This window comes from Pleurodeles waltl, chromosome 3_1, assembly GCF_031143425.1.
Source record: "Pleurodeles waltl isolate 20211129_DDA chromosome 3_1, aPleWal1.hap1.20221129, whole genome shotgun sequence".
NCBI lineage: Eukaryota > Metazoa > Chordata > Amphibia > Caudata > Salamandridae > Pleurodeles > Pleurodeles waltl.
The window spans coordinates 1,291,518,817-1,291,544,189 of record NC_090440.1 but is presented as its reverse complement, the minus strand read 5'-3'; positions in this window follow the sequence as shown (position 1 = coordinate 1,291,544,189).

The window sequence follows — 25,373 nt, the reverse complement described above, 5'->3', positions numbered from 1 at the left end:
ATACCTCACTTGTGTGGGTCGGCCTAGCGCCTGTGACAGGAAATGCCCCAAAACACAACGTGGACACATCACATTTTTTGAAAGAAAACAGAGGTGTTTTTTGCAAAGTGCCTACCTGTAGATTTTGGCCTCTAGCTCAGCCGGCACCTAGGGAAACCTACCAAACCTGTGCATTTTTTAAAACTAGAGACCTAGGGGAATTCAAGATGGGGTGACTTGTGGGGCTCTGACCAGGTTCTGTTACCCAGAATCCTTTGCAAACCTCAAAATTTGGCTAAAAAAACACATTTTCCTCACATTTTGGTGACAGAAAGTTCTGGAATCAGAGAGGAGCCACAAATTTCCTTCCACCCAGCGTTCCCCCAAGTCTCCTGATAAAAATGATACCTCACTTGTGTGGGTAGGCCTAGGGCCCGCGACAGGAAATGCCCCAAAACGCAACGTGGACACATCACAATTTTTGAAAGAAAACAGAGGTTTTTTTTGCAAAGTGCCTACCTGTAGATTTTGGCCTCTACCTTAGCCGGCACCTAGGGAAACCTACCAAACCTGTGCATTTTTTAAAACTAGAGTCCTAGGGGAATCCAAGATAGGGTGACTTGTGAGGCTCTGACCAGGTTCTGTTACCCAGAATCCTTTGCAAACCTCAAAATTTGGCTAAAAAAACACATTATCCTCACGTTTCGGTGACAGAAAGTTCTGGAATCAGAGAGGAGCCACAGATTTCCATCCACCCAGCGTTCCCCCAAGTCTCCCGATAAAAATGAAACCTCACTTGTGTGGGTAGCCCTAGCGCCCGCGAAAGGAAATGCCCCAAAACGCAACGTGGACACATCACATTTTTTGAAAGAAAACAGAGGTGTTTTTTCTAAAGTGCCTACCTGTAGATTTTGGCCTCTAGCTCAGCCGGCACCTAGGGAAACCTACCAAACCTGTGCATTTTTGAAAACTAGAGACCTAGGGGAATCCAAGATGGGGTGACTTGTGGGGCTCTGACCAGGTTCTGTTACCTAGAATCCTTTGCAAACCTCAACATTTGGCTAAAAAAACAAGTTTTCCTCACATTTCGGTGACAGAAAGTTCTGGAATCTGAGAGGAGCCACAAATTTCCTTCCACCCAGCGTTCCCCCAAGTCTCCCGATAAAAATGATACCTCACTTGTGTGGGTCGGCTTAGCGCCTGTGACAGGAAATGCCCCAAAACACAACGTGGACACATCACATTTTTTTAAAGAAAACAGAGGTGTTTTTTGCAAAGTGACTACCTGTAGATTTTGGCCTCTACCTCAGCCGGCACCTAGGGAAACCTACCAAACCTGTGCATTTTTGAAAACTAGAGACCTAGGGGAATTCAAGATGGGGTGACTTGTGGGGCTCTGACCAGGTTCTGTTACCCAGAATCCTTTGCAAACCTCAAAATTTGGCTAAAAAAACACATTTTCCTCACATTTTGGTGACAGAAAGTTCTGGAATCAGAGAGGAGCCACAAATTTCCTTCCACCCAGCGTTCCCCCAAGTTTCCTGATAAAAATAATACTTCACTTGTGTGGGTAGGCCTAGGGCCCGCGACAGGAAATGCCCCAAAACGCAACGTGGACACATCACATTTTTTTAAAGAAAACAGAGGTGTTTTTTGCAAAGTGACTACCTGTAGATTTTAGCCTCTACCTTAGCCGGCACCTAGGGAAACCTACCAAACCTGTGCATTTTTTTAAACTAGAGTCCTAGGGGAATCCAAGATGGGGTGACTTGTGAGGCTCTGACCAGGTTCTGTTACCCAGAATCCTTTGCAAACCTCAAAATTTGGCTAAAAAAACACATTTTCCTCACGTTTCGGTGACAGAAAGTTCTGGAATCAGAGAGGAGCCACAGATTTCCATCCACCCAGCGTTCCCCCAAGTCTCCCGATAAAAATGATACCTCACTTGTGTGGGTAGGCCTAGCGCCCGCAAAAGGAAATGCTCCAAAACGCAACGTGGACACATCACATTTTTTGAAAGAAAACAGAGGTGTTTTTTGCAAAGTGCCTACCTGTAGATTTTGGCCTCTGGCTCAGCCGGCACCTAGGGAAACCTACCAAACCTGTGCATTTTTGAAAACTAGAGACCTAGGGGAATCCAAGATGGGGTGACTTGTGGGGCTCTGACCAGGTTCTGTTACCTAGAATCCTTTGCAAACCTCAACATTTGGCTAAAAAAACAAGTTTTCCTCACATTTCGGTGACAGAAAGTTCTGGAATCTATGAGGAGCCACAAATTTCCTTCCACCCAGCGTTCCCCCAAGTCTCCCGATAAAAATGATACCTCACTTGTGTGGATCGGCCTAGCGCCTGTGACAGGAAATGCCCCAAAACACAACGTGGACACATCACATTTTTTGAAAGAAAACAGAGGTGTTTTTTGCAAAGTGACTACCTGTAGATTTTGGCCTCTACCTCAGCCGGCACCTAGGGAAACCTACCAAACCTGTGTATTTTTGAAAACTAGAGACCTAGGGGAATTCAAGATGGGGTGACTTGTGGGGCTCTGACCAGGTTCTGTTACCCAGAATCCTTTGCAAACCTCAAAATTTGGCTAAAAAAACAAATTTTTCCTCATATTTTGGTGACAGAAAGTTCTGTAATCAGAGAGGAGCCACAAATTTCCTTCCACCCAGCGTTCCCCCACGTCTCCTGATAAAAATGATACCTCACTTGTGTGGGTAGGCCTAGGGCCCGCGACAGGAAATGCCCCAAAACGCAACGTGGACACATCACATTTTTTTCAAGAAAACAGAGGTGTTTTTTGCAAAGTGCCTACCTGTAGATTTTGGCCTCTGGCTCAGCCGGCACCTAGGGAAACCTACCAAACCTGTGCATTTTTGAAAACTAGAGTCCTAGGGAAATCCAAGATGGGGTGACTTGTGTGGCTCTGACCAGGTTCTGTTACCCAGAATCCTTTGCAAACCTCAAAATTTGGCTAACAAAACACATTTTCCTCACGTTTCGGTGACAGAAAGTTCTGGAATCAGAGAGGAGCCACAGATTTCCATCCACCCAGCGTTCCCCCAAGTCTCCCGATAAAAATGATACCTCACCTGTGTGGGTAGGCCTAGCGCCCGCGAAAGGAAATGCTCCAAAACGCAACGTGGACACATCACATTTTTTGAAAGAAAACAGAGGTGTTTATTGCAAAGTGCCTACCTGTAGATTTTGGCCTCTAGCTCAGCCGGCACCTAGGGAAACCTACCAAACCTGTGCATTTTTGAAAACTAGAGACCTAGGGGAATCCAAGATGGGGTGACTTGTGAGGCTCTGACCAGGTTCTGTTACCCAGAATCCTTTGCAAACCTCAAAATTTGTCTAAAAAAACACATTTTCCTCACATTTTGGTGACAGAAAGTTCTGGAATCAGAGAGGAGCCACAGATTTCCATCCACCCAGCGTTCCCCCAAGTCTCCCGATAAAAATGATACCTCACTTGTGTGGGTAGGCCTAGCGCCCGCGACAGGAAATGCCCCAAAACGCAACATGGACACATCACATTTTTTTAAAGAAAACAGAGGTGTTGTTTGCAAAGTGCCTACCTGTAGATTTTGGCCTGTAGCTCAGCCGGCACCTAGGGAAACCTACCAAACCTGTGCATTTTTGAAAACTAGAGACCCAGGGGAATCCAAGATGGGGTGACTTGTGGGGCTCTGACCAGGTTCTGTTACCCAGAATCCTTTGCAAACCTCAAAATTTGGCTAAAAGAACACATTTTCCTCACATTTCGGTGACAGAAAGTTCTGGAATCTGAGAGGAGCCACAAATTTCCTTCCACCCAGCGTTCCCCCAAGTCTCCCGATAAAAATGATACCTCACTTGTGTGGGTAGGCCTAGCGCCCGTGACAGGAAATGTCCCAAAACACAACGTTGACACATCACATTTTTGAAAGAAACAGAGGTGTTTTTTGCAAAGTGCCTACCTGTAGATTTTGGCCTCTAGATCAGCCGGCACCTAGGGAAACCTACCAAACCTGTGCATTTTTGAAAACTAGAGACCTAGGGGAATCCAAGATGGGGTGACTTGTGGGGCTCTGACCAGGTTCTGTTACCCAGAATCCTTTGCAAACCTCAACATTTGGCTAAAAAAACAAGTTTTCCTCACATTTCGGTGACAGAAAGTTCTGGAATCTGAGAGGAGCCACAAATTTCCTTCCACCCAGCGTTCCACCAAGTCTCCCGATACAAATGATACCTCACTTGTGTGGGTCGGCCTAGCGCCTGTGACAGGAAATGCCCCAAAACACAACGTGGACACATCACATTTTTTGAAAGAAAACAGAGGTGTTTTTTGTAAAGTGCCTACCTGTAGATTTTGGCCTCTAGCTCAGCCGGCACCTAAGGAAACCTACCAAACCTGTGCATTTTTGAAAACTAGAGACCTAGGGGAATTCAAGATGGGGTGACTTGTGGGGCTCTGACCAGGTTCTGTTACCCAGAATCCTTTGCAAACCTCAAAATTTGGCTAAAAAAACAAATTTTTCCTCACATTTTGGTGACAGAAAGTTCTGGAATCAGAGAGGAGCCACAAATTTCCTTCCACCCAGCGTTCCCCCAAGTTTCCTGATAAAAATAATACTTCACTTGTGTGGGTAGGCCTAGGGCCCGCGACAGGAAATGCCCCAAAACGCAACGTGGACACATCACATTTTTTTAAAGAAAACAGAGGTGTTTTTTGCAAAGTGACTACCTGTAGATTTTAGCCTCTACCTTAGCCGGCACCTAGGGAAACCTACCAAACCTGTGCATTTTTTTAAACTAGAGTCCTAGGGGAATCCAAGATGGGGTGACTTGTGAGGCTCTGACCAGGTTCTGTTACCCAGAATCCTTTGCAAACCTCAAAATTTGGCTAAAAAAACACATTTTCCTCACGTTTCGGTGACAGAAAGTTCTGGAATCAGAGAGGAGCCACAGATTTCCATCCACCCAGCGTTCCCCCAAGTCTCCCGATAAAAATGATACCTCACTTGTGTGGGTAGGCCTAGCGCCCGCAAAAGGAAATGCTCCAAAACGCAACGTGGACACATCACATTTTTTGAAAGAAAACAGAGGTGTTTTTTGCAAAGTGCCTACCTGTAGATTTTGGCCTCTGGCTCAGCCGGCACCTAGGGAAACCTACCAAACCTGTGCATTTTTGAAAACTAGAGACCTAGGGGAATCCAAGATGGGGTGACTTGTGGGGCTCTGACCAGGTTCTGTTACCTAGAATCCTTTGCAAACCTCAACATTTGGCTAAAAAAACAAGTTTTCCTCACATTTCGGTGACAGAAAGTTCTGGAATCTGAGAGGAGCCACAAATTTCCTTCCACCCAGCGTTCCCCCAAGTCTCCCGATAAAAATGATACCTCACTTGTGTGGATCGGCCTAGCGCCTGTGACAGGAAATGCCCCAAAACACAACGTGGACACATCACATTTTTTGAAAGAAAACAGAGGTGTTTTTTGCAAAGTGACTACCTGTAGATTTTGGCCTCTACCTCAGCCGGCACCTAGGGAAACCTACCAAACCTGTGTATTTTTGAAAACTAGAGACCTAGGGGAATTCAAGATGGGGTGACTTGTGGGGCTCTGACCAGGTTCTGTTACCCAGAATCCTTTGCAAACCTCAAAATTTGGCTAAAAAAACAAATTTTTCCTCATATTTTGGTGACAGAAAGTTCTGTAATCAGAGAGGAGCCACAAATTTCCTTCCACCCAGCGTTCCCCCACGTCTCCTGATAAAAATGATACCTCACTTGTGTGGGTAGGCCTAGGGCCCGCGACAGGAAATGCCCCAAAACGCAACGTGGACACATCACATTTTTTTCAAGAAAACAGAGGTGTTTTTTGCAAAGTGCCTACCTGTAGATTTTGGCCTCTGGCTCAGCCGGCACCTAGGGAAACCTACCAAACCTGTGCATTTTTGAAAACTAGAGTCCTAGGGAAATCCAAGATGGGGTGACTTGTGTGGCTCTGACCAGGTTCTGTTACCCAGAATCCTTTGCAAACCTCAAAATTTGGCTAACAAAACACATTTTCCTCACGTTTCGGTGACAGAAAGTTCTGGAATCAGAGAGGAGCCACAGATTTCCATCCACCCAGCGTTCCCCCAAGTCTCCCGATAAAAATGATACCTCACCTGTGTGGGTAGGCCTAGCGCCCGCGAAAGGAAATGCTCCAAAACGCAACGTGGACACATCACATTTTTTGAAAGAAAACAGAGGTGTTTATTGCAAAGTGCCTACCTGTAGATTTTGGCCTCTAGCTCAGCCGGCACCTAGGGAAACCTACCAAACCTGTGCATTTTTGAAAACTAGAGACCTAGGGGAATCCAAGATGGGGTGACTTGTGAGGCTCTGACCAGGTTCTGTTACCCAGAATCCTTTGCAAACCTCAAAATTTGTCTAAAAAAACACATTTTCCTCACATTTTGGTGACAGAAAGTTCTGGAATCAGAGAGGAGCCACAGATTTCCATCCACCCAGCGTTCCCCCAAGTCTCCCGATAAAAATGATACCTCACTTGTGTGGGTAGGCCTAGCGCCCGCGACAGGAAATGCCCCAAAACGCAACATGGACACATCACATTTTTTTAAAGAAAACAGAGGTGTTGTTTGCAAAGTGCCTACCTGTAGATTTTGGCCTGTAGCTCAGCCGGCACCTAGGGAAACCTACCAAACCTGTGCATTTTTGAAAACTAGAGACCCAGGGGAATCCAAGATGGGGTGACTTGTGGGGCTCTGACCAGGTTCTGTTACCCAGAATCCTTTGCAAACCTCAAAATTTGGCTAAAAGAACACATTTTCCTCACATTTCGGTGACAGAAAGTTCTGGAATCTGAGAGGAGCCACAAATTTCCTTCCACCCAGCGTTCCCCCAAGTCTCCCGATAAAAATGATACCTCACTTGTGTGGGTAGGCCTAGCGCCCGTGACAGGAAATGTCCCAAAACACAACGTTGACACATCACATTTTTGAAAGAAACAGAGGTGTTTTTTGCAAAGTGCCTACCTGTAGATTTTGGCCTCTAGATCAGCCGGCACCTAGGGAAACCTACCAAACCTGTGCATTTTTGAAAACTAGAGACCTAGGGGAATCCAAGATGGGGTGACTTGTGGGGCTCTGACCAGGTTCTGTTACCCAGAATCCTTTGCAAACCTCAACATTTGGCTAAAAAAACAAGTTTTCCTCACATTTCGGTGACAGAAAGTTCTGGAATCTGAGAGGAGCCACAAATTTCCTTCCACCCAGCGTTCCACCAAGTCTCCCGATACAAATGATACCTCACTTGTGTGGGTCGGCCTAGCGCCTGTGACAGGAAATGCCCCAAAACACAACGTGGACACATCACATTTTTTGAAAGAAAACAGAGGTGTTTTTTGTAAAGTGCCTACCTGTAGATTTTGGCCTCTAGCTCAGCCGGCACATAGGGAAACCTACCAAACCTGTGCATTTTTGAAAACTAGAGACCTAGGGGAATTCAAGATGGGGTGACTTGTGGTGCTCTGACCAGGTTCTGTTACCCAGAATCCTTTGCAAACCTCAAAATTTGGCTAAAAAAACAAATTTTTCCTCACATTTTGGTGACAGAAAGTTCTGGAATCAGAGAGGAGCCACAAATTTCCTTCCACCCAGCGTTCCCCCAAGTCTCGTGATAAAAATGATACCTCACTTGTGTGGGGAGGCCTAGGGCCCGCGACAGGAAATGCCCCAAAACGCAACGTGGACACATCACATTTTTTTAAAGAAAACAGAGGTGTTTTTTGCAAAGTGCCTACCTGTAGATTTTGGCCTCTAGCTCAGCCGGCACCTAGGGAAACCTACCAAACCTGTGCAGTTTTGAAAACTAGAGACCTAGGGGAATCCAAGATGGGGTGACTTGTGAGGCTCTGACCAGGTTCTGTTACCCAGAATCCTTTGCAAACTTCAAAATTTGTCTAAAAAAACACATTTTCCTCACATTTTGGTGACAGAAAGTTCTGGAATCAGAGAGTAGCCACAGATTTCCATCCACCCAGCGTTCCCCCAAGTCTCCCGATAAAAATGATACCTCACTTGTGTGGGTAGGCCTAGCGCCCGCGACAGGAAATGCCCCAAAATGCAACGTGGACACATCACATTTTTTGAAAGAAAACAGAGGTGTTTTTTGCAAAGTGCCTACCTGTAGATTTTGGCCTGTAGCTCAGCCGGCACCTAGGGAAACCTACCAAACCTGTGCATTTTTGAAAACTAGAGACCTAGGGGAATCCACGATGGGGTGACTTGTGGGGCTCTGGCCAGGTTCAGTTACCCAGAATCCTTTGCAAACCTCAAAATTTGGCTAACAAAACACATTTTCCTCACGTTTCGGTGACAGAAAGTTCTGGAATCAGAGAGGAGCCACAGATTTCCATCCACCCAGCGTTCCCCCAAGTCTCCCGATAAAAATGATACCTCACCTGTGTGGGTAGGCCTAGCGTCCGCGAAAGGAAATGCTCCAAAACGCAACGTGGACACATCACATTTTTTGAAAGAAAACAGAGGTGTTTATTGCAAAGTGCCTACCTGTAGATTTTGGCCTCTAGCTCAGCCGGCACCTAGGGAAACCTACCAAACCTGTGCATTTTTGAAAACTAGAGACCTAGGGGAATCCAAGATGGGGTGACTTGTGAGGCTCTGACCAGGTTCTGTTACCCAGAATCCTTTGCAAACCTCAAAATTTGTCTAAAAAAACACATTTTCCTCACATTTTGGTGACAGAAAGTTCTGGAATCAGAGAGGAGCCACAGATTTCCATCCACCCAGCGTTCCCCCAAGTCTCCCGATAAAAATGATACCTCACTTGTGTGGGTAGGCCTAGCGCCCGCGACAGGAAATGCCCCAAAACGCAACATGGACACATCACATTTTTTTTATGAAAACAGAGGTGTTGTTTGCAAAGTGCCTACCTGTAGATTTTGGCCTGTAGCTCAGCCGGCACCTAGGGAAGCCTACCAAACCTGTGCATTTTTGAAAACTAGAGACCTAGGGGAATCCAAGATGGGGTGACTTGTGGGGCTCTGACCAGGTTCTGTTACCTAGAATCCTTTGCAAACCTCAACATTTGGCTAAAAAAACAAGTTTTCCTCACATTTCGGTGACAGAAAGTTCTGGAATCTGAGAGGAGCCACAAATTTCCTTCCACCCAGCGTTCCACCAAGTCTCCCGATACAAATGATACTTCACTTGTGTGGGTCGGCCTAGCGCCTGTGACAGGAAAAGCCCCAAAACACAACGTGGACACATCACATTTTTTGAAAGAAAACAGAGGTGTTTTTTGCAAAGCGACTACCTGTAGATTTTGGCCTCTACCTCAGCCGGCACCTAGGGAAACCTACCAAACCTGTGCATTTTTGAAAACTAGAGACCTAGGGGAATTCAAGATGGGGTGACTTGTGGGGCTCTGACCTGGTTCTGTTACCCAGAATCCTTTGCAAACCTCAAAATTTGGCTAAAAAAACAAGTTTTCCTCACATTTCGGTGACAGAAAGTTCTGGAATCTGAGAGGAGCCACAAATTTCCTTCCACCCAGCGTTCCCCCAAGTCTCCCGATAAAAATGATACCTCACTTGTGTGGGTAGGCCTAGCGCCCGCGACAGGAAATGCCCCAAAACGCAACATGGACACATCAAATTTTTTTAAAGAAAACAGAGGTGTTGTTTGCAAAGTGCCTACCTGTAGATTTTGGCCTGTAGCTTAGCCGGCACCTAGCGAAACCTACCAAACCTGTGCATTTTTGAAAACTAGAGACCTAGGGGAATCCAAGATGGGGTGACTTGTGGGGCTCTGACCAGGTTCTGTTACCCAGAATCCTTTGCAAACCTCAAAATTTGGCTAAAAGAACACATTTTCCTCCCATTTCGGTGACAGAAAGTTCTGGAATCTGAGAGGAGCCACAAATTTCCTTCCACCCAGCGTTCCCCCAAGTCTCCCGATAAAAATGATACCTCACTTGTGTGGTTAGGCCTAGCGCCCGTGACAGGAAATGTCCCAAAACACAACGTTGACACATCACATTTTTTGAAAGAAACAGAGGTGTTTTTTGCAAAGTGCCTACCTGTAGATTTTGGCCGCTAGATCAGCCGGCACCTAGGGAAACCTACCAAACCTGTGCATTTTTGAAAACTAGAGACCTAGGGGAATCCAAGATGGGGTGACTTGTGGGGCTCTGACCAGGTTCTGTTACCCAGAATCCTTTGCAAACCTCAACATTTGGCTAAAAAAACAAGTTTTCCTCACATTTCGGTGACAGAAAGTTCTGGAATCAGAGAGGAGCCACAAATTTCCTTCCACCCAGCGTTCCACCAAGTCTCCCGATACAAATGATACCTCACTTGTGTGGGTCGGCCTAGCGCCTGTGACAGGAAATGCCCCAAAACACAACGTGGACACATCACATTTTTTTAAAGAAAACAGAGGTGTTTTTTGTAAAGTGCCTACCTGTAGATTTTGGCCTCTAGCTCAGCCGGCACCTAGGGAAACCTACCAAACCTGTGCATTTTTGAAAACTAGAGACCTAGGGGAATTCAAGATGGGGTGACTTGTGGGGCTCTGACCAGGTTCTGTTACCCAGAATCCTTTGCAAACCTCAAAATTTGGCTAAAAAAACAAATTTTTCCTCACATTTTGGTGACAGAAAGTTCTGGAATCAGAGAGGAGCCACAAATTTCCTTCCACCCAGCGTTCCCCCAAGTCTCCTGATAAAAATGATACCTCACTTGTGTGGGGAGGCCTAGGGCCCGCGACAGGAAATGCCCCAAAACGCAACGTGGACACATCACATTTTTTGAAAGAAAACAGAGGTGTTTTTTGCAAAGTGCCTACCTGTAGATTTTGGCCTGTAGCTCAGCCGGCACCTAGGGAAACCTACCAAACCTGTGCATTTTTTAAAACTAGAGACCTAGGGGAATCCACGATGGGGTGACTTGTGGGGCTCTGACCAGGTTCTGTTACCTAGAATCCTTTGCAAACCTCAACATTTGGCTAAAAAAACAAGTTTTCCTCACATTTCGGTGACAGAAAGTTCTGGAATCTGAGAGGAGGCACAAATTTCCTTCCACCCAGCGTTCCACCAAGTCTCCCGATACAAATGATACCTCACTTGTGTGGGTCGGCCTAGCGCCTGTGACAGGAAATGCCCCAAAACACAACGTGGACACATCACATTTTTTGAAAGAAAACAGAGGTGTTTTTTGCAAAGTGCCTACCTGTAGATTTTGGCCTCTAGCTCAGCCGGCACCTAGGGAAACCTACCAAACCTGTGCATTTTTGAAAACTAGAGACCTAGGGGAATTTAAGATGGGGTGACTTGTGGGGCTCTGACCAGGTTCTGTTACCCAGAATCCTTTGCAAACCTCAAAATTTGGCTAAAAAAACACATTTTCCTCGCATTTTGGTGACAGAAAGTTCTGGAATCAGAGAGGAGCCACAAATTTCCTTCCACCGAGCGTTCCCCCAAGTCTCCTGATAAAAATGATACCTCACTTGTGTGGGTAGGCCTAGGGCCCGCGACAGGAAATGCCCCAAAACGCAACGTGGACACATCACATTTTTTTAAAGAAAACAGAGGTGTTTTTTGCAAAGTGCCTACCTGTAGATTTTGGCCTCTAGCTCAGCCGGCACCTAGGGAAACCTACCAAACCTGTGCATTTTTGAAAACTAGAGACCTAGGGGAATCCAAGATGGGGTGACTTGTGAGGCTCTGACCAGGTTCTGTTACCCAGAATCCTTTGCAAACCTCAAAATTTGTCTAAAAAAACACATTTTCCTCACATTTTGGTGACAGAAAGTTCTGGAATCAGAGAGGAGCCACAGATTTCCATCCACCCAGCGTTCCCCCAAGTCTCCCGATAAAAATGATACCTCACTTGTGTGGGTAGGCCTAGCGCCCGCGACAGGAAATGCCCCAAAACGCAACATGGACACATCACATTTTTTTAAAGAAAACAGAGGTGTTGTTTGCAAAGTGCCTACCTGTAGATTTTGGCCTGTAGCTCAGCAGGCACCTAGGGAAGCCTACCAAACCTGTGCATTTTTGAAAACTAGAGACCTAGGGGAATCCAAGATGGGGTGACTTGTGGGGCTCTGACCAGGTTCTGTTACCTAGAATCCTTTGCAAACCTCAACATTTGGCTAAAAAAACAAGTTTTCCTCACATTTCGGTGACAGAAAGTTCTGGAATCTGAGAGGAGCCACAAATTTCCTTCCACCCAGCGTTCCACCAAGTCTCCCGATACAAATGATACCTCACTTGTGTGGGTCGGCCTAGCGCCTGTGACAGGAAAAGCCCCAAAACACAACGTGGACACATCACATTTTTTGAAAGAAAACAGAGGTGTTTTTTGCAAAGCGACTACCTGTAGATTTTGGCCTCTACCTCAGCCGGCACCTAGGGAAACCTACCAAACCTGTGCATTTTTGAAAACTAGAGACCTAGGGGAATTCAAGATGGGGTGACTTGTGGGGCTCTGACCTGGTTCTGTTACCCAGAATCCTTTGCAAACCTCAAAATTTGGCTAAAAAAACAAGTTTTCCTCACATTTCGGTGACAGAAAGTTCTGGAATCTGAGAGGAGCCACAAATTTCCTTCCACCCAGCGTTCCCCCAAGTCTCCCGATAAAAATGATACCTCACTTGTGTGGGTAGGCCTAGCGCCCGCGACAGGAAATGCCCCAAAACGCAACATGGACACATCACATTTTTTTAAAGAAAACAGAGGTGTTGTTTGCAAAGTGCCTACCTGTAGATTTTGGCCTGTAGCTCAGCCGGCACCTAGGGAAACCTACCAAACCTGTGCATTTTTGAAAACTAGAGACCTAGGGGAATCCAAGATGGGGTGACTTGTGGGGCTCTGACCAGGTTCTGTTACCCAGAATCCTTTGCAAACCTCAAAATTTGGCTAAAAGAACACATTTTCCTCACATTTCGGTGACAGAAAGTTCTGGAATCTGAGAGGAGCCACAAATTTCCTTCCACCCAGCGTTCCCCCAAGTCTCCCGATAAAAATGATACCTCACTTGTGTGGGTAGGCATAGCGCCCGTGACAGGAAATGTCCCAAAACACAACGTTGACACATCACATTTTTTGAAAGAAACAGAGGTGTTTTTTGCAAAGTGCCTACCTGTAGATTTTGGCCGCTAGATCAGCCGGCACCTAGGGAAACCTACCAAACCTGTGCATTTTTGAAAACTAGAGACCTAGGGGAATCCAAGATGGGGTGACTTGTGGGGCTCTGACCAGGTTCTGTTACCCAGAATCCTTTGCAAACCTCAACATTTGGCTAAAAAAACAAGTTTTCCTCACATTTCGGTGACAGAAAGTTCTGGAATCTGAGAGGAGCCACAAATTTCCTTCCACCCAGAGTTCCACCAAGTCTCCCGATACAAATGATACCTCACTTGTGTGGGTCGGCCTAGCGCCTGTGACAGGAAATGCCCCAAAACACAACGTGGACACATCACATTTTTTTAAAGAAAACAGAGGTGTTTTTTGTAAAGTGCCTACCTGTAGATTTTGGCCTCTAGCTCAGCCGGCACCTAGGGAAACCTACCAAACCTGTGCATTTTTGAAAACTAGAGACCTAGGGGAATTCAAGATGGGGTGACTTGTGGGGCTCTGACCAGGTTCTGTTACCCAGAATCCTTTGCAAACCTCAAAATTTGGCTAAAAAAACAAATTTTTCCTCACATTTTGGTGACAGAAAGTTCTGGAATCAGAGAGGAGCCACAAATTTCCTTCCACCCAGCGTTCCCCCAAGTCTCCTGATAAAAATGATACCTCACTTGTGTGGGGAGGCCTAGGGCCCGCGACAGGAAATGCCCCAAAACGCAACGTGGACACATCACATTTTTTGAAAGAAAACAGAGGTGTTTTTTGCAAAGTGCCTACCTGTAGATTTTGGCCTGTAGCTCAGCCGGCACCTAGGGAAACCTACCAAACCTGTGCATTTTTGAAAACTAGAGACCTAGGGGAATCCACGATGGGGTGACTTGTGGGGCTCTGACCAGGTTCTGTTACCTAGAATCCTTTGCAAACCTCAACATTTGGCTAAAAAAACAAGTTTTCCTCACATTTCGGTGACAGAAAGTTCTGGAATCTGAGAGGAGGCACAAATTTCCTTCCACCCAGCGTTCCACCAAGTCTCCCGATACAAATGATACCTCACTTGTGTGGGTCGGCCTAGCGCCTGTGACAGGAAATGCCCCAAAACACAACGTGGACACATCACATTTTTTTAAAGAAAACAGAGGTGTTTTTTGCAAAGTGCCTACCTGTAGATTTTGGCCTCTAGCTCAGCCGGCACCTAGGGAAACCTACCAAACCTGTGCATTTTTGAAAACTAGAGACCTAGGGGAATTTAAGATGGGGTGACTTGTGGGGCTCTGACCAGGTTCTGTTACCCAGAATCCTTTGCAAACCTCAAAATTTGGCTAAAAAAACACATTTTCCTCGCATTTTGGTGACAGAAAGTTCTGGAATCAGAGAGGAGCCACAAATTTCCTTCCACCGAGCGTTCCCCCAAGTCTCCTGATAAAAATGATACCTCACTTGTGTGGGTAGGCCTAGGGCCCGCGACAGGAAATGCCCCAAAACGCAACGTGGACACATCACATTTTTTGAAAGAAAACAGAGGTGTTTTTTGCAAAGTGCCTACCTGTAGATTTTGGCCTCTAGCTCAGCCGGCACCTAGGGAAACCTACCAAACCTGTGCATTTTTGAAAACTAGAGACATAGGGGAATCCAAGATGGGGTGACTTGTGGGGCTCTGACCAGGTTCTGTTACCCAGAATCCTTTGCAAACCTCAAACTTTGGCTAAAAAAACACATTTTCCTCACATTTTGGTGACAGAAAGTTCTGGAATCAGAGAGGAGCCACAGATTTCCTTCCACCCAGCGTTCCCCCAAGTCTCCTGATAAAAATGATACCTCACTTGTGTGGGTAGGCCTAGGGCCCGCGACAGGAAATGCCCCAAAACGCAACATGGACACATCACAATTTTTGAAAGAAAACAGAGGTTTTTTTTGCAAAGTGCCTACCTGTAGATTTTGGCCTCTAGCTCAGCCGGAACCTAGGGAAACCTACCAAACCTGTGCATTTTTTAAAACTAGAGACCTAGGGGAATTCAAGATGGGGTGACTTGTGGGGCTCTGACCTGGTTCTGTTACCCAGAATCCTTTGCAAACCTCAAAATTTGGCTAAAAAAACACATTTTTCTCACATTTTGGTGACAGAAAGTTCTGGAATCAGAGAGGAGCCACACATTTCCTTCCACCCAGCGTTCCCCCAAGTCTCCTGATAAAAATGATACCTCACTTGTGTGGGTAGGCCTAGGGCCCGCGACAGGAAATGCCCCAAAACGCAACGTGGACACATCACATTTTTTGAAAGAAAACAGAGGTGTTTTTTGCAAAGTGCCTACCTGTAGGTTTTGGCCTGTAGCTCAGCCGGCACATAGGGAAACCTACCAAACCTGTGCATTTTTGAAAACTAGAGACCTAGGGGAATCCAAGATGGGGTGACTTGTGGGGCTCTGACCAGGTTCTGTTATCCAGAATCCTTTGCAAACCTCAAAATTTGGCTAAAAAAACACATTTTCCTCACATTTTGGTGACAGAAAGTTCTGGAATCAGAGAGGAGCCACAAATTTCCTTCCACCCAGCGTTCCCCCAAGTCTCCTGATAAAAATGATACCTCACTTGTGTGGGTAGGCCTAGGGCCCGCTACAGGAAATGCCCCAAAAAGCAACGTGGACACATCACATTTTTTGAAAGAAAACAGAGGTGTTTTTTGCAAAGTGACTACCTGTAGATTTTAGCCTCTACCTTAGCCGGCACCTAGGGAAACCTACCAAACCTGTGCATTTTTTAAAACTAGAGTCCTAGGGAAATCCAAGATGGGGTGACTTGTGAGGCTCTGACCAGGTTCTGTTACCCAGAATCCTTTGCAAACCTCAATATTTGGCTAAAAAAACACATTTTCCTCACGTTTCGGTGACAGAAAGTTCTGGAATCAGAGAGGAGCCACAGATTTCCATCCACCCAGCGTTCCCCCAAGTCTCCCGATAAAAATGATACCTCACCTGTGTGGGTAGGCCTAGCGCCCGCGAAAGGAAATGCTCCAAAACGCAACGTGGACACATCACATTTTTTGAAAGAAAACAGAGGTGTTTTTTGCAAAGTGACTACCTGTAGATTTTAGCCTCTACCTTAGCCGGCACCTAGGGAAACCTACCAAACCTGTGCATTTTTGAAAACTAGAGACCTAGGGGAATCCAAGATGGGGTGACTTGTGGGGCTCTGACCAGGTTCTGTTACCTAGAATCCTTTGCAAACCTCAACATTTGGCTAAAAAAACAAGTTTTCCTCACATTTCGGTGACAGAAAGTTCTGGAATCTGAGAGGAGCCACAAATTTCCTTCCACCCAGCGTTCCACCAAGTCTCCCGATACAAATGATACCTCACTTGTGTGGGTCGGCCTAGCGCCTGTGACAGGAAATGCCCCAAAACACAACGTGGACACATCACATTTTTTGAAAGAAAACAGAGGTGTTTTTTGCAAAGCGACTACCTGTAGATTTTGGCCTCTACCTCAGCCGGCACCTAGGGAAACCTACCAAACCTGTGCATTTTTTAAAACTAGAGACCTAGGGGAATTCAAGATGGGGTGACTTGTGGGGCTCTGACCTGGTTCTGTTACCCAGAATCCTTTGCAAACCTCAAAATTTGGCTAAAAAAACACATTTTCCTCACGTTTCGGTGACAGAAAGTTCTGGAATCAGAGAGGAGCCACACATTTCCATCCACCCAGCGTTCCCCCAAGTCTCCCGATAAAAATGATACCTCACTTGTGTGGGTAGGCCTAGCGCCCGCGACAGGAAATGCCCCAAAACGCAACGTGGACACATCACATTTTTTTAAATAAAACAGAGGTGTTGTTTGCAAAGTGCCTACCTGTAGATTTTGTCCTGTAGCTCAGCCGGCACCTAGGGAAGCCTACCAAACCTGTGCATTTTTGAAAACTAGAGACCTAGGGGAATCCAAGATGGGGTGACTTGTGGGGCTCTGACCAGGTTCTGTTACCTAGAATCCTTTGCAAACCTCAACATTTGGCTAAAAAAACAAGTTTTCCTCACATTTCGGTGACAGAAAGTTCTGGAATCTGAGAGGAGCCACAAATTTCCTTCCACCCAGCGTTCCACCAAGTCTCCCGATACAAATGATACCTCACTTGTGTGGGTCGGCCTAGCGCCTGTGACAGGAAAAGCCCCAAAACACAACGTGGACACATCACATTTTTTGAAAGAAAACAGAGGTGTTTTTTGCAAAGCGACTACCTGTAGATTTTGGCCTCTACCTCAGCCGGCACCTAGGGAAACCTACCAAACCTGTGCATTTTTTAAAACTAGAGACCTAGGGGAATTCAAGATGGGGTGACTTGTGGGGCTCTGACCTGGTTCTGTTACCCAGAATCCTTTGCAAACCTCAAAATTTGGCTAAAAAAACAAGTTTTCCTAACATTTCGGTGACAGAAAGTTCTGGAATCTGAGAGGAGCCACAAATTTCCTTCCACCCAGCGTTCCCCCAAGTCTCCCGATAAAAATGATACCTCACTTGTGTGGGTAGGCCTAGCGCCCGCGACAGGAAATGCCCCAAAACGCAACATGGACACATCAAATTTTTTTAAAGAAAACAGAGGTGTTGTTTGCAAAGTGCCTACCTGTAGATTTTGGCCTATAGCTCAGCCGGCACCTAGGGAAACCTACCAAACCTGTGCATTTTTGAAAACTAGAGACCTAGGGGAATCCAAGATGGGGTGACTTGTGGGGCTCTGACCAGGTTCTGTTACCCAGAATCCTTTGCAAACCTCAAAATTTGGCTAAAAGAACACATTTTCCTCACATTTCGGTGACAGAAAGTTCTGGAATCTGAGAGGAGCCACAAATTTCCTTCCACCCAGCGTTCCCCCAAGTCTCCCGATAAAAATGATACCTCACTTGTGTGGGTAGGCCTAGCGCCCGTGACAGGAAATGTCCCAAAACACAACGTTGACACATCACATTTTTTGAAAGAAACAGAGGTGTTTTTTGCAAAGTGCCTACCTGTAGATTTTGGCCTCTAGATCAGCCGGCACCTAGGGAAACCTACCAAACCTGTGCATTTTTGAAAACTAGAGACCTAGGGGAATCCAAGATGGGGTGACTTGTGGGGCTCTGACCAGGTTCTGTTACCCAGAATCCTTTGCAAACCTCAACATTTGGCTAAAAAAACAAGTTTTCCTCACATTTCGGTGACAGAAAGTTCTGGAATCTGAGAGGAGCCACAAATTTCCTTCCACCCAGCGTTCCACCAAGTCTCCCGATACAAATGATACCTCACTTGTGTGGGTCGGCCTAGCGCCTGTGACAGGAAATGCCCCAAAACACAACGTTGACACATCACATTTTTTGAAAGAAAACAGAGGTGTTTTTTGTAAAGTGCCTACCTGTAGATTTTGGCCTCTAGCTCAGCCGGCACCTAGGGAAACCTACCAAACCTGTGCATTTTTGAAAACTAGAGACCTAGGGGAATTCAAGATGGGGTGACTTGTGGGGCTCTGACCAGGTTCTGTTACCCAGAATCCTTTGCAAACCTCAAAATTTGGCTAAAAAAACAAATTTTTCCTCACATTTTGGTGACAGAAAGTTCTGGAATCAGAGAGGAGCCACAAATTTCCTTCCACCCAGCGTTCCTCCAAGTCTCCTGATAAAAATGATACCTCACTTGTGTGGGGAGGCCTAGGGCCCGCGACAGGAAATGCCCCAAAACGCAACGTGGACATATCACATTTTTTGAAAGAAAACAGAGGTGTTTTTTGCAAAGTGCCTACCTGTAGATTTTGGCCTGTAGCTCAGCCGGCACCTAGGGAAACCTACCAAACCTGTGCATTTTTTAAAACTAGAGACCTAGGGGAATCCACGATGGGGTGACTTGTGGGGCTCTGACCAGGTTCTGTTACCTAGAATCCTTTGCAAACGTCAACATTTGGCTAAAAAAACAAGTTTTCCTCACATTTCGGTGACAGAAAGTTCTGGAATCTGAGAGGAGGCACAAATTTCCTTCCACCCAGCGTTCCACCAAGTCTCCCGATACAAATGATACCTCACTTGTGTGGGTCGGCCTAGCGCCTGTGACAGGAAATGCCCCAAAACACAACGTGGACACATCACATTTTTTTAAAGAAAACAGAGGTGTTTTTTGCAAAGTGCCTACCTGTAGATTTTGGCCTCTAGCTCAGCCGGCACCTAGGGAAACCTACCAAACCTGTGCATTTTTGAAAACTAGAGACCTAGGGGAATTCAAGATGGGGTGACTTGTGGGGCTCTGACCAGGTTCTGTTACCCAGAATCCTTTGCAAACCTCAAAATTTGGCTAAAAAAACACATTTTCCTCGCATTTTGGTGACAGAAAGTTCTGGAATCAGAGAGGAGCCACAAATTTCCTTCCACCGAGCGTTCCCCCAAGTCTCCTGATAAAAATGATACCTCACTTGTGTGGGTAGGCCTAGGGCCCGCGACAGGAAATGCCCCAAAACGCAACGTGGACACATCACATTTTTTGAAAGAAAACAGAGGTGTTTTTTGCAAAGTGCCTACCTGTAGATTTTAGCCTCTACCTTAGCCGGCACCTAGGGAAACCTACCAAACCTGTGCATTTTTGAAAACTAGAGACCTAGGGGAATCCAAGATGGGGTGACTTGTGGGGCTCTGACCAGGTTCTGTTACCTAGAATCCTTTGCAAACCTCAACATTTGGCTAAAAAAACAAGTTTTCCTCACATTTCGGTGACAGAAAGTTCTGGAATCTGAGAGGAGCCACAAATTTCCTTCCACCCAGCGTTCCACCAAGTCTCCCGATACAAATGATACCTCACTTGTGTGGGTCGGCCTAGCGCCTGTGACAGGAAAAGCCCCAAAACACAACGTGGACACATCACATTTTTTGAAAGAAAACAGAGGTGTTTTTTGCAAAGCGACTACCTGTAGATTTTGGCCTCTACCTCAGCCGGCACCTAGGGAAACCTACCAAACCTGTGCATTTTTTAAAACTAGAGACCTAGGGGAATTCAAGATGGGGTTACTTGTGGGGCTCTGACCTGGTTCTGTTACCCAGAATCCTTTGCAAACCTCAAAATTTGGCTAAAAAAACAAGTTTTCCTAACATTTCGGTGACAGAAAGTTCTGGAATCTGAGAGGAGCCACAAATTTCCTTCCACCCAGCGTTCCCCCAAGTCTCCCGATAAAAATGATACCTCACTTGTGTGGGTAGGCCTAGCGCCCGCGACAGGAAATGCCCCAAAACGCAACATGGACACATCAAATTTTTTTAAAGAAAACAGAGGTGTTGTTTGCAAAGTGCCTACCTGTAGATTTTGGCCTGTAGCTCAGCCGGCACCTAGGGAAACCTACCAAACCTGTGCATTTTTGAAAACTAGAGACCTAGGGGAATCCAAGATGGGGTGACTTGTGGGGCTCTGACCAGGTTCTGTTACCCAGAATCCTTTGCAAACCTCAAAATTTGGCTAAAAGAACACATTTTCCTCACATTTCGGTGACAGAAAGTTCTGGAATCTGAGAGGAGCCACAAATTTCCTTCCACCCAGCGTTCCCCCAAGTCTCCCGATAAAAATGATACCTCACTTGTGTGGGTAGGCCTAGCGCCCGTGACAGGAAATGTCCCAAAACACAACGTTGACACATCACATTTTTTGAAAGAAACAGAGGTGTTTTTTGCAAAGTGCCTACCTGTAGATTTTGGCCTCTAGATCAGCCGGCACCTAGGGAAACCTACCAAACCTGTGCATTTTTGAAAACTAGAGACCTAGGGGAATCCAAGATGGGGTGACTTGTGGGGCTCTGACCAGGTTCTGTTACCCAGAATCCTTTGCAAACCTCAACATTTGGCTAAAAAAACAAGTTTTCCTCACATTTCGGTGACAGAAAGTTCTGGAATCTGAGAGGAGCCACAAATTTCCTTCCACCCAGCGTTCCACCAAGTCTCCCGATACAAATGATACCTCACTTGTGTGGGTCGGCCTAGCGCCTGTGACAGGAAATGCCCCAAAACACAACGTGGACACATCACATTTTTTGAAAGAAAACAGAGGTGTTTTTTGTAAAGTGCCTACCTGTAGATTTTGGCCTCTAGCTCAGCCGGCACCTAGGGAAACCTACCAAACCTGTGCATTTTTGAAAACTAGAGACCTAGGGGAATTCAAGATGGGGTGACTTGTGGGGCTCTGACCAGGTTCTGTTACCCAGAATCCTTTGCAAACCTCAAAATTTGGCTAAAAAAACAAATTTTTCCTCACATTTTGGTGACAGAAAGTTCTGGAATCAGAGAGGAGCCACAAATTTCCTTCCACCCAGCGTTCCCCCAAGTCTCCTGATAAAAATGATACCTCACTTGTGTGGGGAGGCCTAGGGCCCGCGACAGGAAATGCCCCAAAACGCAACGTGGACATATCACATTTTTTGAAAGAAAACAGAGGTGTTTTTTGCAAAGTGCCTACCTGTAGATTTTGGCCTGTAGCTCAGCCGGCACCTAGGGAAACCTACCAAACCTGTGCATTTTTTAAAACTAGAGACCTAGGGGAATCCACGATGGGGTGACTTGTGGGGCTCTGACCAGGTTCTGTTACCTAGAATCCTTTGCAAACGTCAACATTTGGCTAAAAAAACAAGTTTTCCTCACATTTCGGTGACAGAAAGTTCTGGAATCTGAGAGGAGGCACAAATTTCCTTCCACCCAGCGTTCCACCAAGTCTCCCGATACAAATGATACCTCACTTGTGTGGGTCGGCCTAGCGCCTGTGACAGGAAATGCCCCAAAACACAACGTGGACACATCACATTTTTTGAAAGAAAACAGAGGTGTTTTTTGCAAAGTGCCTACCTGTAGATTTTGGCCTCTAGCTCAGCCGGCACCTAGGGAAACCTACCAAACCTGTGCATTTTTGAAAACTAGAGACCTAGGGGAATTCAAGATGGGGTGACTTGTGGGGCTCTGACCAGGTTCTGTTACCCAGAATCCTTTGCAAACCTCAAAATTTGGCAAAAAAAACACATTTTCCTCGCATTTTGGTGACAGAAAGTTCTGGAATCAGAGAGGAGCCACAAATTTCCTTCCACCGAGCGTTCCCCCAAGTCTCCTGATAAAAATGATACCTCACTTGTGTGGGTAGGCCTAGGGCCCGCGACAGGAAATGCCCCAAAACGCAACGTGGACACATCACATTTTTTGAAAGAAAACAGAGGTGTTTTTTGCAAAGTGCCTACCTGTAGATTTTGGCCTCTAGCTCAGCCGGCACCTAGGGAAACCTACCAAACCTGTGCATTTTTGAAAACTAGAGACATAGGGGAATCCAAGATGGGGTGACTTGTGGGGCTCTGACCAGGTTCTGTTACCCAGAATCCTTTGCAAACCTCAAACTTTGGCTAAAAAAACACATTTTCCTCACATTTTGGTGACAGAAAGTTCTGGAATCAGAGAGGAGCCACAGATTTCCTTCCACCCAGCGTTCCCCCAAGTCTCCTGATAAAAATGATACCTCACTTGTGTGGGTAGGCCTAGGGCCCGCGACAGGAAATGCCCCAAAACGCAACGTGGACACATCACAATTTTTGAAAGAAAACAGAGGTTTTTTTTGCAAAGTGCCTACCTGTAGATTTTGGCCTCTAGCTCAGCCGGAACCTAGGGAAACCTACGAAACCTGTGCATTTTTGAAAACTAGAGACCTAGGGGAATCCAAGATGGGGTGACTTGTGGGGCTCTGACCAGGTTCTGTTATCCAGAATCCTTTGCAAACCTCAAAATTTGGCTAAAAAAACACATTTTCCTCACATTTTGGTGACAGAAAGTTCTGGAATCAGAGAGGAGCCACAAATTTCCATCCACCCAGCGTTCCCCCAAGTCTCCCGATAAAAATGATACCTCACCTGTGTAGGTAGGCCTAGCGCCCGCGAAAGGAAATGCTCCAAAACGCAACGTGGACACATCACATTTTTTGAAAGAAAACAGAGGTGTTTTTTGCAAAGTGACTACCTGTAGATTTTAGCCTCTACCTTAGCCGGCACCTAGGGAAACCTACCAAACCTGTGCATTTTTGAAAACTAGAGACCTAGGGGAATCCAAGATGGGGTGACTTGTGGGGCTCTGACCAGGTTCTGTTACCTAGAATCCTTTGCAAACCTCAGCATTTGGCTAAAAAAACAAGTTTTCCTCACATTTCGGTGACAGAAAGTTCTGGAATCTGAGAGGAGCCACAAATTTCCTTCCACCCAGCGTTCCACCAAGTCTCCCGATACAAATGATACCTCACTTGTGTGGGTCGGCCTAGCGCCTGTGACAGGAAATGCCCCAAAACACAACGTGGACACATCACATTTTTTGAAAGAAAACAGAGGTGTTTTTTGCAAAGCGACTACCTGTAGATTTTGGCCTCTACCTCAGCCGGCACCTAGGGAAACCTACCAAACCTGTGCATTTTTTAAAACTAGAGACCTAGGGGAATTCAAGATGGGGTGACTTGTGGGGCTCTGACCTGGTTCTGTTACCCAGAATCCTTTGCAAACCTCAAAATTTGGCTAAAAAAACACATTTTCCTCACGTTTCGGTGACAGAAAGTTCTGGAATCAGAGAGGAGCCACACATTTCCATCCACCCAGCGTTCCCCCAAGTCTCCCGATAAAAATGATACCTCACTTGTGTGGGTAGGCCTAGCGCCCGCGACAGGAAATGCCCCAAAACGCAACGTGGACACATCACATTTTTTTAAAGAAAACAGAGGTGTTGTTTGCAAAGTGCCTACCTGTAGATTTTGTCCTGTAGCTCAGCCGGCACCTAGGGAAGCCTACCAAACTTGTGCATTTTTGAAAACTAGAGACCTAGGGGAATCCAAGATGGGGTGACTTGTGGGGCTCTGACCAGGTTCTGTTACCTATAATCCTTTGCAAACCTCAACATTTGGCTAAAAAAACAAGTTTTCCTCACATTTCGGTGACAGAAAGTTCTGGAATCTGAGAGGAGCCACAAATTTCCTTCCACCCAGCGTTCCACCAAGTCTCCCGATACAAATGATACCTCACTTGTGTGGGTCGGCCTAGCGCCTGTGACAGGAAAAGCCCCAAAACACAACGTGGACACATCACATTTTTTGAAAGAAAACAGAGGTGTTTTTTGCAAAGCGACTACCTGTAGATTTTGGCCTCTACCTCAGCCGGCACCTAGGGAAACCTACCAAACCTGTGCATTTTTGAAAACTAGAGACCTAGGGGAATTCAAGATGGGGTGACTTGTGGGGCTCTGACCTGGTTCTGTTACCCAGAATCCTTTGCAAACCTCAAAATTTGGCTAAAAAAACAAGTTTTCCTCACATTTCGGTGACAGAAAGTTCTGGAATCTGAGAGGAGCCACAAATTTCCTTCCACCCAGCGTTCCACCAAGTCTCCCGATACAAATGATACCTCACTTGTGTGGGTCGGCCTAGCGCCTGTGACAGGAAATGCCCCAAAACACAACGTGGACACATCACATTTTTTGAAAGAAAACAGAGGTGTTTTTTGCAAAGCGACTACCTGTAGATTTTGGCCTCTACCTCAGCCGGCACCTAGGGAAACCTACCAAACCTGTGCATTTTTGAAAACTAGAGACCTAGGGGAATCCAAGATGGGGTGACTTGTGGGGCTCTGACCAGGTTCTGTTACCCAGAATCCTTTGCAAACCTCAAAATTTGGCTAAAAGAACACATTTTCCTCACATTTTGGTGACAGAAAGTTCTGGAATCTGAGAGGAGCCACAAATTTCCTTCCACCCAGCGTTCCACCAAGTCTCCTGATACAAATGATACCTCACTTGTGTGGGTCGGCCTAGCGCCTGTGACAGGAAATGCCCCAAAACGCAACGTGGACACATCACATTTTTTTAAAGAAAACAGAGGTGTTTTTTGCAAAGTGCCTACCTGTAGATTTTGGCCTCTGGCTCAGCCGGCACCTAGGGAAACCTACCAAACCTGTGCATTTTTGAAAACTAGAGACCTAGGGGAATTCAAGATGGGGTGACTTGTGGGGCTCTGACCTGGTTCTGTTACCCAGAATCCTTTGCAAACCTCAAAATTTGGCTAAAAAAACAAGTTTTCCTCACATTTCGGTGACAGAAAGTTCTGGAATCTGAGAGGAGCCACAAATTTCCTTCCACCCAGCGTTCCACCAAGTCTCCCGATACAAATGATACCTCACTTGTGTGGGTCGGCCTAGCGCCTGTGACAGGAAATGCCCCAAAACACAACGTGGACACATCACATTTTATGAAAGAAAACAGAGGT